Below are 14797 nucleotides of genomic sequence, written 5' to 3' on the forward strand. Positions count from 1 at the left end.
TTTTATATACCTACCTAACCTAAGTGAAAAAACAGTGCGAATTCGAATTTAGAATACCGGTTAGTTATTGACATCCGTCGTGGTAACTTTCCACTGTTTTTATAACATGAAGGACGATATGTGTGCATAGTGCAATGCACTTCGTGTTTTAAGCATACACCTATAAAAATGAATATAAATAGAAAAACACGAAAATAAAAAAGTTATTAATATGGTTAAGTAAGTAAACATATTTATATAGTGTGTAAAAAAATTATAATATTAAAAAAAAACATTTACTGTGTATATTAATATTCGTAAAATTATTATAACAGTTAAAATTGTCTAGGTCAAAACATCTTTATCACGAGAATTGTATAAACTTCAGTTTGTTTTAGTAGCGTTTATTCTGCAATCTATTGTTTTTTTTTATGAATTACTATCAATTAGGTAAGCTTGATCCACAAATTTATATTTTAGAACGTAAACAGTACCTAACCAAAGTAACACACAAAAATAGTATAAAAATTAAACCCTACTTCGATTCAACATTTCATTTTTTAATTTCAATCAGTGTTCATTAAATCTTGTTATCAAGATTTTTTTTATAACATTTTATTAAAAAAGTATGAGATTGCTTTTTATATCAATTTACTACGATAAAGCTCTTACGGCCACTATAAGTTCGTTTGTATAAAAAAAAAAGATATCTTTATTTCTGTATATAGTAATAACACAAAACATACAGTCAACTAATTTAGCCAATAATCGTCAATTGTAAAGTAGACAACGAGACGAAAAGGCACAATTAAAAATATTAAAACAAATTGAATGAAGAAGAATGAAAGAGACGGTAACACAGTTTCTGAGTATTCATAACGCCATTCATATTCTTGAATGAACTTTCACAATCATAATCATGTCAATTAAAAAAAGTTTTACATTGACACCAGTCAAGATGTGTTATTAGAACATATTCTTAACGGATAAGGAAAATAATATAAATATTGTATTTATATTAACTGTTCGTTGAATACTTGATTAAACATCAGTGTTTATATTCTGTACTTCTTGTTTTCATTTTATATAACCTTTAAAATTGTAAAGTCACGTCAATGCCGTTACGGTTACTTGAACTCTTGTTCCACTCAACAGACTATAAATAAAGTCAAACACACCACCACAACATAAACAAAAATCAAAATCAAAACATACATACCGTTTATACTAGCACTAAAACCTTTTCTTCTCAATAAAAAGCCACGAAAATTTTAAAACAGGTGGCAACTTATATTTCGAAAACGTTGATTTAAAAAAATAAACAAATCTTCAATCAGTACTAGTGCTTGACTAGTGCAATATGAACTGAGGTTGACAAACCGATGACGTCAGCGGTTAGCGTCATAGAGCCACACGTCCGAACGCAAACGACGCGCTTTACTATGTGAATTTTGAACGACTGAACAACTCACACAACTAAATTCGATCGAATTATCGAACGTTGCTTATATCCGATACCCAGCAAAACGAAAACGATGCATCGTTCTAAACAATATAATTCATAGTACACAATCAGAACGTTACATTCATACAGATTTTTGTTAGTTATTTATTGATTCAGTTTTCATTGATATTCGTTAAAACTAAATAATTATAGTATTATTTTATTTATTGGAACGAAGTTCTTTACGACAAGCTTGACATTTGGCTGGGCGACCGAACTGAAAAAAATGTGATACTAAAACCGTAAGAAAAATATAAAACGGAAGTGACGTAATATCAGTCACACGACTGTATAATATGTTTGTAAAACTAAAATATTACTAGTAAACTTTTTTAAAATTATTTATGTAATTTTATACTGTCGACAAAAATAAATAAAGCCATATGTTTTTTATTTCACGTAATAGTTTGAATTATTATTATTATTATTCATTTGTTTGATTCATTTTATTTTACGGTATTTGTCATTTTCTAAAATACTAAATTTCCTAAATACTTTTATGTACTTAATTAAAAACCAAACAACAAAAAATAAAAAAAAAATCAAGAACTAGAAAACATAGATAATTTTTTTTGAAATTGTGTTGCTTCTATACTATCCGAATGAACTTCGTTCCTACCTTGTCCCATGACACCACATAATTTTACATATATTTATTAACTGAGTTTATTATTTTATTAACTGAGGTACACAGCAGGTAATTTCCTGCTCAAAATATGGACCAGCCCGACTGGGGTAGTATACCTCGACTTTACAGACGATCACAGCTAAATAAAGTTGGTGAGTAGGCCTAGGGGGAATTGGAGATATGGTCGGCAACGCGTTTGTGATACTTCTGATTATGCAGACGTCTATAAACTACAGTAGGTAATCGCTTACCTTAAATAAGGCGAGCTATACGCTTGTTTGCCGACCTAGTTATATATTAAAAAAAAAACATAGATAAAAAAGAACACAAAACAACTATTTTTTTACATGTCCGAATTTATTCAATTTATTACTATGTTGTAAAAATAGCTATTAACAAAAATCAAAATAATGTACCTACAGAATTAGAGATGAATGTTACATAATGATTCGCGTTTATCGTTATCACTAATTCGTAAAAACTGAATAAGATACTTGATAAGTATGAGTAAAAAATAAACTATTATCATATAGCGATTATCTTTTTAACCGACTTCCAAATAAGGAGGAGGTTCTCAACTCGGTTGCATTTTTGGAACGAAGTCCCTTATAGAGCGTTGCGGAGGGTTACACTAGCCAGCAAAAAGCTTCCGTAAAGTTAAATAATAGCGTAAGATTCTTATGTATAGTCATGTATGATGGCTATACAGTGTCTAATGTATAGTCTAGTGATGAATGTTATTATTATTGCAGTTTGCTATTATTATTATTTCATTCGGTAATTATTATATATTTTTATAAATCATTGTAAATAAAATAAAGGCGTTAAGTTAATTTTCGACACCAACAATTTATACTACGCCAATTCGACTTTTCGATAAGTTTGTTTTTTGAATGCGAACTTGATAAAATGTGTTTTTATATGTAATAAAAAAAAATGTGAAATTGCAATGAATAAATTAACCATTAAAGATACCAAATTTCAAATAAGTTTCTTAATTAATATAAAAGGTATCACGTTTTTCCCTTTTATAAGCCTGTATTGTAAAGTTCACTTTTAAGAGTTAGCTTAGTATAAATTGCTGGTGTCGTTTTGTGAAGTAGTTTTATTTTTTATTTTTATCGATAAAAAAATCATAATAAAAATATGTATACCCGAATAATTATTTTCTTTATACCTCGAAGAGAACTTGAAATTAATATTTTATAATAAGGAACTTCGTTCCTATCTGGTGTGGTGTCCCACGACACCACATGGTTTTTTTAATGTAACTATGTTACCTACCACAGAACTTTTGACTGGGTGGACCGATTTGGATGATTTTTTTTTTTTATCGAAAGGTGGTTTTCACTGGCTGTACCGATTTTGATGATTATTGTTTTAATCGGAAGCTGACGCTTGTCATGTGGTTCCATTTGAAATCGATCGAGATCTGATGACCACTTTTTGAGTAATCTTTAAAAATACAAATATCTTATTTTTTAAAATACAAACATTGCTTAGTTAAATATATTTTATTATATTTAAATATAATATTATATCATTTACACATAATATTTATGTATATGATTATATCAAGTTTAATAAAACATTAAAAGTTTACCGTTTTAAAGTTTTCTGTTGCAATTTTTTTTTAATATCAGTCCTTTAATTTGCATTAAAACAAACGAACGTTATTTATCTTATAATACTCGAATTGATAAAGCAATTATGAAAACCTATGCAGGAAATTCAAGAAACATACACACATTTATTTTTGTACGTATTATGCAAATATATGAATGTGTATGCAGCTATGACTCTCAGAAACTAAGTTATTAGAAATGACGTTATAGGACATTGTTGGTGTGACTAATGGTCTATAATTACACAAAATCATTTTATGTAACTGAAAAAACACAGCAGACAAGACACTTATATCGTCAGTAGATAACTGCGGGTTCACATTTGAACTGCCAACAATAACATTTAAATTGCTAAACAGAATATGCGTAATTGTTTACGAATTTCAAAAGGATTAAGCAGAGATAAGAACATACAAAAGAATGTTAATATACAAAGGTGGTCTTATCACTCCGAAGCGATTTCTTCCAGACTATTCAGATTAAAGATAATATAAAAAAAAAATAAGGTATATTATGATGTGTCCAAAGGCATGTTTTGGAAGAAATTTTAGACGACCCATACAGTAACAAATATTACCGCAAAGAAGCCCATTTGCCCAGCCGGAGAACCTTTATATTACGTTACAGGTACAGTTCTACTGTACATTTACTTTGTTTTCTGCTGCTCTTGTGCAACAGAACGCCTATAATAGAGTTTCGAAACAATTTTCAACGAATTAAAATTCAAAAGAGAGTATTACGGAATCATATTAAGGGCCTGTTTAACCGGTTGTGGATAAAGTTGAACCTGCAAATAAGTCACGAATACAATTAAATTTCAACCTGCAAATAAGTCACGAATAGAAATTAATGGCAGGAGGTAGAAGAGGCCATGAGGACCTGTTTTTCCTCAATTGACAAACTACAACTATTAAATTCATATTTAGGATAGAAATATCTCATAAATGTACAGGAATTCGATAGAAAAAAGAATAATTTAACAAATACTGTTATTCGTTGGATACCGTCATCCATACAATAATGTTAACCAAAACCGGTGAAAAAGGCCCTAAATAGTAGATATTAATTGACTTAAAAATGATATATGATCTTCTGTGTTAGGAACTCATAAGATAGTTTATACGAGAAATATTTTTCTTATTCAACTAGGTCGGTAAACAAGCGTACGGGTCACCTGTTAGTGAGCGATTACCGTAGCTTATAGACGCCTGCAAAACCAGAAGTATCGCAAGTGCGTTGCTGACCCTACCCTCCAAAGCCCCTCATCAGCTTTGGTCATCTTACTCACCACAGGAGTGTTCCTGTGCACTAAATACGCTTCAGCCTGTAATAGCCCACTGCTGGACATAGACCTCTTTCCCCATGTATGAGGAGAACCGAGCTAAATCCACCACGCTGCTCTAATGCGGGTTGGCGGATATATTCCCTACTATGAGTAACGATCGCTATCAGGTGTATATAATAACAACCGGGACCGATGGCTTAACGTGCTCTCCGAGGCACGGTGGGGAGACTCACAAGGACTGCACAAACACTCAGACACGGCAAACATCTGTATAGTTAAACCAAATGCTTGTCATGTGCGGGGATCGAACCCGCAGCCGCCAGCACAACAGCCATAAACCAGTTCTGTTATCGTTGCGCCATAAAGTTGCTTACGGTACTCCTTACGAACAGACGACTGTGTATGTACTCGTACGACGTAAAACAGTATATATTTTGGCTCGAGAGAACGAAAGCAATCCATCAAACCAAAGACACATAAATGAAATATTTATTTCCAGATTTACGTACAAAAAATATGAGTGACATTGTATAGGCGAGTCTCCAAGGTGAAATAATTTAAATACATCGTAGTACCGTAGGAACTTAAGGTTTGTGTTACAGGTAACAGCCGACTGTTATAGCTATTTTTTGACGTGACAACGTCTAATAAATCGATGAACGCTTGTTGCATGCACGAAAAAGGGAGGCCTCATTGTCCCGTTACGCCCATTGTACGCTTACGCCGCATCTATCTCTCTTTCACTCGATAGGCCTATGCGTCCGAGGAGATGTTTTGTTATGACGTTGTCACGTTAAACTGTCGTCCACAAACCAACGTTAAAGACAACCAATTTTTTTTAATGATACATAGAAATAATAAATATTTAAATAATACAAAATATTACACCCAGACTCAAGCGGGAATCGAACCTGCAACCAGCGGAGCAGAAAGCCGGGCACTGGCAACGAAATGTGGCCTGAAACTATATTAGACGCATAAAAAATGTAGCAAGGTTTTTACATTAGTCGTCAAGGAACTAACCTTGATTCTATTAAAAGCCAAAACGTTAACTACTTCTAATAGATAGTTCTCTGAAGTACGCTATAGGTACATTTATCTTATACTATTAAACGAGCAATTCTTGTATATATATATATATATATATAGAATCTGGATCTCGGAAACGGCTCCAACGATTTTCTTAAAATTTAGTATATAGGAGGTTTCGGGGGAGATAAATCTATCTAGCTAGGATTCATTTTCAGAAAATGTCGTTTTATCCCTGTTTTTAGGGAGTGAAAAAAATATCGTTAGAATGCGAAGTTAAATTTCACATTTGTTAATTTAGTTGCAATAGCTCGGTGGGAAATCGGTCGGTCGGGATCAACCGAGAAGATCATGGTTCAAATCCCCATGTCCCTGATCAATTATTTTTTCTTTTTCTTTTTCTAATTGCACTCGTTATTTTTTATTTAAATAGGCTGTTCTTATTTTTTATTATTATATCGGTAAAATCGAAAAAATATTATTCATATTTTATCATTATTATTTTTTAATTATTTTTTTATTTTTGATTTTTTACTTTTATTTATATTTTTTATTATTGTCGCTAAAAAAAATATATTCATATTTATAAATATGTAATTCGTATTTAAATATGATTTTCAAAAAAAAACACGATTTGTTGGAGTGCCTATCAGTTTTGAGAAGCAATTACTCTCAATCTTGTAATTGTGTATTTTATATCAATTTTTTATTTATCGTTATTTTTTATTTTTATTTTGTGTTAATTCATTATTAGTGTTAAAATAATTTAGACTATCATTTGTACACTTTATAATCGTTTTATTATAATATAAAGAAAGAACATTTTTTACTACATGTTACATGGTTACAAGAAGAAAAGAACTACGGTCTGTCATAGATAACAAAAACATAGATTATTTAAATACATAGACTACAATATAAATGTACACATATACCAACAATTAGTAATTATGTTTGCAGGCAAACGAAAATAAATCGACTTCAATTACATCGACAAGTAATACAATGAAAAAATAGTCAAGAAATACGCATTACCAAAGATTACTCCAAAAGTTGTAATCAGATCTCGATGAAATATGACAACATGATAAATATCGGCTTTCGATTAAGTTAAAAATCATCAAAATCGGTACACCTAGCAAAAAGTTATGCGGATTTTCGAGAGTTTCCCTCGATTTCTCTGGTATCCCATCATCAGATCCCGGTTTCCTTATCATGGTACCACACCAGGGATATTTCCTTTCCAACAAAAAAAGAATTATCAAAATCTTTTCATAAACAACGAATTTATCCCGGAACATACATTTAAAAATATATATACATATATGTATATACTAGCTGTGCCCGCGGCTTCGCCCGCGTTGAAACCAGTTTGTCACAAAGTTGTCCCGGCAAACTTCCAGTGAAACTCTCATCAAAATCGGCTAAGCCGTTCCGTAAACCTTCCTCTTGAAGCTCTCCATTACTCCCTCCATTGGCGAAACCACATGAAAATCCGTTCAGTAGATTTTGAGGGAATCGATCACAAACACTGTTGGGGGACTTTGTTTTATAATACACTAACTGTCGCCCGTGACTACGTCCGCGTGGTTATGAAGATATGCATTACTATTAGGATGCTTAACGCAAATTATTTTTTTATTTCAGTCACTTGAAATGTTTATCACATTGAGTAACTTTTTAAAAGGCACAATTTGGTATAATCTAATAGTTATTTTTATAAAACCTCTCTATACACCACATTTTTAGTTTTATTTTCAGGCCGGAGTATAAATAATCTATCAGGCGAACTTATAGCTGCTGTATATGTTTCATACAAACTATCACGGTTTTTGAGATCTCATGATGAGTCAAATCAAATCAAATCAAAAACAGATTTATTCAAATAGGCTCCAAGAGCACTCTCGAATCGTCATTTCATTAATTTTTGAGTTCTCGTGATGAGTGAGTTAGTGACCTTTCCCTTTTATATTTCGAGATTCGATGCATTATTTGGGCACCTTCTCACCATCTATAGATCATACGTTTTAAATTTCAAGTCTCTTACTTCAAAAACATAAGACTTTCATACAAATTTCCATCCCCCGTTTTTTCCCCTTAGGGGTCGATTTTCGTAAAATCAGATCTTAGCGGATATCTACGCCCCATAAGGAACCTACTTGTTAAATTGCAAGTTTGTGGGTGTTATAGTTTCGGAGATTTTGTGATGAGTGAGTCAACCTACCCTCCCCCGTTTTAACCCGAAAAGGGAGTTGATTTCTAAATACATATTATTTGAAGATTTCGTGATGAGGTGATATATATATATATATATATATATACTATGACGAAAGAGCAATCAAGAAGAGCAATATATATATATATATATTGAGTTTCCTCCGGCCGGATTGAGTAACCTCCTCCTTTTTTGAAGTCGGTTAAAAAAGACTTCATCCAAACCGGCAGCGAATCATTTTAACTCTCTCTTCAACTACTAATCCTTCATGATTTACTAAAAATACCGAGCGGAGCTCGGTCACCCAGGTACTGTAAATAAAATATAACGGCACATACGGCCGATAAACGAAAATTTTTGGAATGACAGGTTTTTCTACAACAGCAAAAATAAACGTCTATATTGAAATTTTAAGAAAAAAGTCAATTTTCAATTTAAAAATACATATATTTCAACATTTATACAAAAAAAAATTCAAGTACAATTATTACTACAGGACTATTTTGAGTTGGTAGAATCTTTTACGTTTCGATATAAAATTAGTTCTGGGTGTGATTTTCTTTGTGAATAACATCAATAATATAACTGACAATATTATGACATGTTTTAGTGATCAGCGGTAATCAGCTATTATATTTACATTACATCGACCTTGGTACCTTTCCATAGTTTTGATATTTTGGTGGTCCTCCCTTTTTTTCACTAAAATCACCAAGATTATCATGGACAAATTCCATTTGTAAATCTAAAAAGTGGAGTTTCAAACTCATATTACATCCCAATTTTTGATACTTATCTAATAAGTTTGCCACAATATTATTATAGTCAGGTTGTGTGTGATTTCTTATAAATTAATGACTACATCTTTGAACGCCAGCTAAGCTTCTAATTCAGTGATATTCCTTATTATATCAAATTTTCCATCGGTGATTAAAAATCTAATTTGTGGTCCATCAAATATCCCTTCTTTTATTTTTGCATTAGATAATCTTGGAAATTTATGACACAGGTATTTAAAATAAAATGATTATCTTTTGCGATTTGTCCACTGCCTTAATTGTTCATCACAAATAATACACACTAACTGTGGAGTTACGGTTTTAATCGTATTTTAAAGCCAATTATCACTAAAAGAATTTTCACAAACTGTAATTTACAGATTAAGAATATATTTTATTTATTTTTTTCAGGTGCATACAACATCTCCTACAGTGGGCGCCGATTGAGGCAGTTTTCGGCGGACTACGTCGTAAAAATTGAAAAACATTAATAGAGCGAAAAAAAAAATTTTTTTAATGTAGATTCATCAAGACTACTTCAACGGTTTTAAACTTATTTCAACCTAAAAATGACTTCAGAAATCTCTCTTAGTTGCTTTAATAAAATTATAATTTGTTGTTTTCAATTTTTTTTTTAAATTAGTCTTGGATTTCTTAAGGATGTTTGAGATTTTTATTTATGAAATGCATTTCGGTATCTTCAAGGAATACTATTAGGAGAACTCAATTGTAGCTATTTCCTGTTTTAAGTGAAATCCAATCATAATTGTCATAATATAATATTCCAACTAATATATGAGTTGTAAGACTTGTTAATGTTAGTAGAATTGCTTGTGTAATGTAGCAATTATTTACATTTTTACTTGAAGATCTTGATGAAGATTTTGAAAAGATCCTCTGTATATATAATAACATACTTATATTAAATTCGTTGACTTGGGATTCCTCGGATATATGTAATATTTTTTTTTCATCTGTAGAGTTTCAGATTACTTGTCGATAATTTTAATATATTATTCGACTAGCGACCCACTCGGCTTCGCACAGGTGCTATCGTTACAGCCTATACAGTCCACTGCTGGACATAGGCCAAAAATAACGTGAACTCATGTGTGTTGCCCATAGTCACCACGCTGGGCAGGCGGGTTGGTGACCGCAGTACTGGCTTTGTCGCACCGAAGACGCTGCTGCCCGCCTTCGGCCTGTGTATTTAAAAGTCAGCAGTTGGATGGTTATCCCGCCACCGGTCGGCTTTTTAAATTCCAAGGTGGTAGTGGAACTGTGTTATCCTTTAGTCGCCTCTTACGACACCCACGGGAAGAGAGAGGGTGGCTATATTCTTTAGTACCGTAGCCACACAGTACTCAGGTACTATGCTGATACTAAATATAAAATAAATGAAAAATAAAGTAAATATATATATTACATCACATTAGAAACCTCTAAAACTATCAGTGTTCCTCTACTATATTATGCATGTATTATACACTTAAACACGTCTTCCTCTGAAATCACTCTATTTACTAAAGGAAGCCGCATCAAAATCAGTTGCGTAGTTTTAAAGATCTAAGTATACAGACAGCGGGAAGCGACTTTGTTTAATAATATGTAGTGACGACGCCAACAACATAACGATTCAAATTCGCTTTTAAAAGCCTTCTTAAACTCATTTCGTAAACTTTGATAGACTTCTTTATTGATTGATCGGTTGAGATGTAGGGTAAACCGTATAGCTATTGCCCACTTAAGGACTTCTAATGCATTGACATCAAAAAAATAGAAAAGTATTATAACAATCAACCATTTATTACTTTTTTCTTGTTACCTGATAAATTCTCCAACAGAATATTAAAAGTTTTGAGTTAAAACTTACATAACATAGAAAATAATGAAATAAACTTAAAATCTTCTAAAATGTACAGTAATTGCCCCTTTCCTATACTAATTGCCCACATCACAGCATAGTAATTGCCCAGAAACTCAAAATGATAAAATAAACTTTAAACGTAAATAAGTAATCAAAATAAAATATTAAACTTATACATTCAATAGGATAATCTTCAATATTTCAAAATAAATTGTGTTTGGCTCTAATAACTCTATCAAATAATTCTTTAGCTGATGTTGATGAATCAAAATCGCCAGAGACAGAGTCATCTACTTTAAAACAAAGATGGCATAAAAATAAATGTGAATCGGAGCTGTCGGGTATATTTTCTTTATGTTTTGGTGGAATGCAACGCACATGAAAGATCTTTGAACAAGAACTGCAAGTCAATTAATTTTTTATCACATTAAAATGACAAACTCCACAAGTAGGCCTTGGTACAATGTTACTAGGTTTTATTACAATATTATTTAAAACAGTGATCTTTTTTGATGTTGGGATTCCTCGCTTTTCCTTATTTACTATGTCTATTTCTTTTTTTAACTTTTTGGTATCAGTTCAAATTGTGGCTCAGAATGATCAACCAGTTGTTGGCTATTAGTCCCTAAAGTTGTATCTATTTCCTTAGAACTAATAGTCTCAATATTAGAATTCAGAGTAAAATTTTTATTTTTGTATTTTCCTCTGATTTTTTTATCAATATTCTTAGTATATTTATTTTCATTTTCAGTCTTTTTATTTTCTTTGATCAACTTCTTCTCTCCTTTTAATTTTAACAGATTTTCTTTTTCTTTTTGTTTTCTATGTAATACTGCTTTAAAATTTTGGGATCTAATGGCATAAGGCTGTCGTTTAGTTTGCCCTTTTCCTTTCCTTATTGGCGTTTCTGGCTAAGCTAAACATATAGGTGATGGCCCTAAGCTAGTTTTATGCCCTGGATTTTTAATGTGGTATCGGAGACTGAACCTAGGAACACCGTACTTTTTAGCAGTTTGTCTTGTATATAAATTGTTGGAAATGTCTTGTACAGCTTCGATCGCTTTCTGAAAATTATCTTTGCTATTTTTAACTTTTGGTCTCTTTGGCAAACTGTAAATGTAATAATAACCATTTAGATAATTATGCATAGCAATTGTGAAACAAGTTTAAGCAATGAGCAATTTAAACACTACTTCATGTGATGACAAGACACTTTGGTAAAAGAAATGCCCATAACAATAATTGCCCTGGGCAATAATTATAGACATTATCATATGGCAATAACTAAAATCATGGTGGGCAATCACTAAAAATATGCAGATTTACATGCAGTGATTACCCACCGTTAAAATAACCGTAAAGAATTAAATATTACCAGGTATTCTAATTTAAAACTGAGAAAATACATATAAGTTCATGATAACTATACGCCAATAGTTTAATATCAAATAAAATGCAAAAAAATGATCCTTTAAGCAAGTTATTCCTTATGAAAACTGTTAAGCTACTAACCTTTTTGAATAACACGTTCACCCGTCTCGATAAAATCCGTCATTACTGTTTTTTTTCTTTCAGTGTTGCCAGCAGTCAATTTTAAAAATACTATACACTAATCACAGAGCCATCTAGTAAATTCTAATCGAACTAGAATGATTCAAAGATAGAACACGAGAATATTTTTCTTAAAGTGGGCGATCACTGTCAGTGGGCAATCACTCTCTGGTTTACCCTACGATCTTTACAAATGATAATGTATTAACAGAGTTGCCAGTCACGTTGTGTTGAATACACTATTATACTTCTATATTTACCTACGTATAAAAAAATCACGCGTATAAGTTGGCAACCGTATCACAAAAGTGAAACCTCATTTAATACAAAAAAACGAGTCCGCTTTAGACCATACAACTTCAACAAAACATTACTATGGATAATGGATATGGCTTACTTCTGTTCCTTTAGCTTCAGAACTCCTGCGTGGTTCTAATAAATTGACTATTGTTGGTACTGTTCGCAGTAATAAGAAAGAGATACCATAAGAAATTAAAAACTCAAAAGATAAGCATGTTGGCACTTATATGTTTGATTTTGCTGCTGAGAAAGCTCTAGTGTCATTCAAACCGAAGTCTAACAAGATCGTATATCTTCTGTGCACTGCTGCTGCACGATCAACCTAATATTAATAGCGCGACAAATAAACCAGAAAAAATTAATTTCTATAATAGAACCAAAGGCGCCGTTCATACCATCGATCAAATGTGTTCAAGCAGTATTTTATAACATTTTTAATTTGACCATGGTCAACGTATATGTCATTTATGTGCCTAATATGATCAAGCTAGGTCAAAAGCCCTTAAAGCTTAGAGCTCTCATCCAAAAACTAGCTGATGGCCTTACTGAACCTTGCTACACGAACGCTATGGTACATTAACTTTGAGAAGGGATATTAAAGCAACCATAAAAGATATTTTGAAAATTGATAAAGCTGCGTCTAGTTCACATAAAATTTGAGGATTTTGACCAAATAAAAAACGCAGGATGACCAAATACTCGTGCTACACGTGTAAGAAAGTTTCGACCTGTAATGACTGTGAGTAGTTAAGATATATGTTTGTTTGCTAAAACTTAATATTATATAATAATGACTCATCCGTGTCATGTTGTTTTTTTTTTTCAGAAATATAATAAATAAAACAAATATTTGTAGTTTTATTTGTTAGTCTGTCAGTCGAATGTTTAGTGACATAGTAACAAAGAAATATATTTAGTGATCTAGGGTTAGAGAATCACGTTGAACATGTAAATACCCAAATGACGATATTTATAATATTATAATTCTGTTTGCTCGTAAACGAAAAAAAAAACGACTTTAATTACATCGACAAGTAATTTAACGTAAGTAGACAAAAAAAAATTAACAAACACACTAGTTGTCAATACGATTTTCGAGGATTTTCCTCGACATTTCTGGGATTCCATTATCAGATCCCGATTTCCTTATCATGGTACTACACTTAGGATATCTCCTTTCCAACAAAAAAAGAATTATAAAAATCGGTTCATAAACGACGAAGCTATCCCCGAACATACATACATAAAAAATAAAAATACACACTTCAGCCTATCGCAGTCCACTGCTGGACATAGGCCTCCCCAAGTTCGCGCCACACATCCCGGTCTTCCGCAATCCTCATCCAGCCTACACCGGCAATCTTACGTAGATCGTCGGTCCAACGGGCCGGAGGACGTCCCACACTACGTTTGCCAAGACGCGGTCTCCACTCTAGGACCCGTCTACTCCAACGGCCATCGGTCCTGCGACACAGATGACCAGCCCACTGCCACTTCAACTTGCTAATTCTGTGGGCTATGTCGGTTACTTTCGTTCTCTCGCGGATAGTCTCATTTCTAATCCTGTCTTTGAGAGAGACCCCAAGCATAGCCCGTTCCATTGCACGTTGAGCGACTTTAAACTTGTGGACCAGTCCCTTGGTCAGTGTCCACGTCTCGGCTCCGTATGTTAACACAGGCAGGACGCATTGCTCGAAAACTTTTGTCTTCAAGCATTGCGGAATCTTCGAAGTGAAGACTCGACGGAGTCTGCCAAACGCCGCCCAGCCCAACCGAATCCTCCTATCGGCCTCCTTCTCGAAGTTGTTGCGGCCTAGTTGGATAGTATGGCCTAGGTAAATATAATTCTGAACAACTTCGAGAAGGGTACCATCGACCGATACCGGTATCGGTATGACTTGGTTGTTAAACATAACTTTCGTCTTATCCAAGTTCATACAGAGACCGACACGTCGGGAGGACTCGTTTAGGCCGGCCAGCATTTGGCCTAACTCATCCAGCGTCTCCGCAAAGATGACAATATCGTCGGCGAAAC

At 32.8% G+C, this 14797-nt stretch overlaps 1 long non-coding RNA gene across 1 annotated transcript; it reads right to left on the bottom strand.

The window, feature by feature from the left end:
• Positions 1–3747: 3747 nt before the first annotated feature.
• On the bottom strand, positions 3748–14060 carry LOC123657410. The gene is made up of 3 exons (XR_006743712.1): positions 14025–14060; positions 7493–7496; positions 3748–4044 (listed from the first exon to the last, which is right to left on the bottom strand). It is a non-coding gene; the product is annotated as an uncharacterized LOC123657410 (long non-coding RNA).
• Between the last annotated feature and the right edge of the window lie 737 nt (positions 14061–14797).

This window comes from Melitaea cinxia, chromosome 10 (genome assembly GCF_905220565.1).
Source record: "Melitaea cinxia chromosome 10, ilMelCinx1.1, whole genome shotgun sequence".
In the NCBI taxonomy this organism is placed as follows: Eukaryota; Metazoa; Arthropoda; class Insecta; order Lepidoptera; family Nymphalidae; genus Melitaea; species Melitaea cinxia.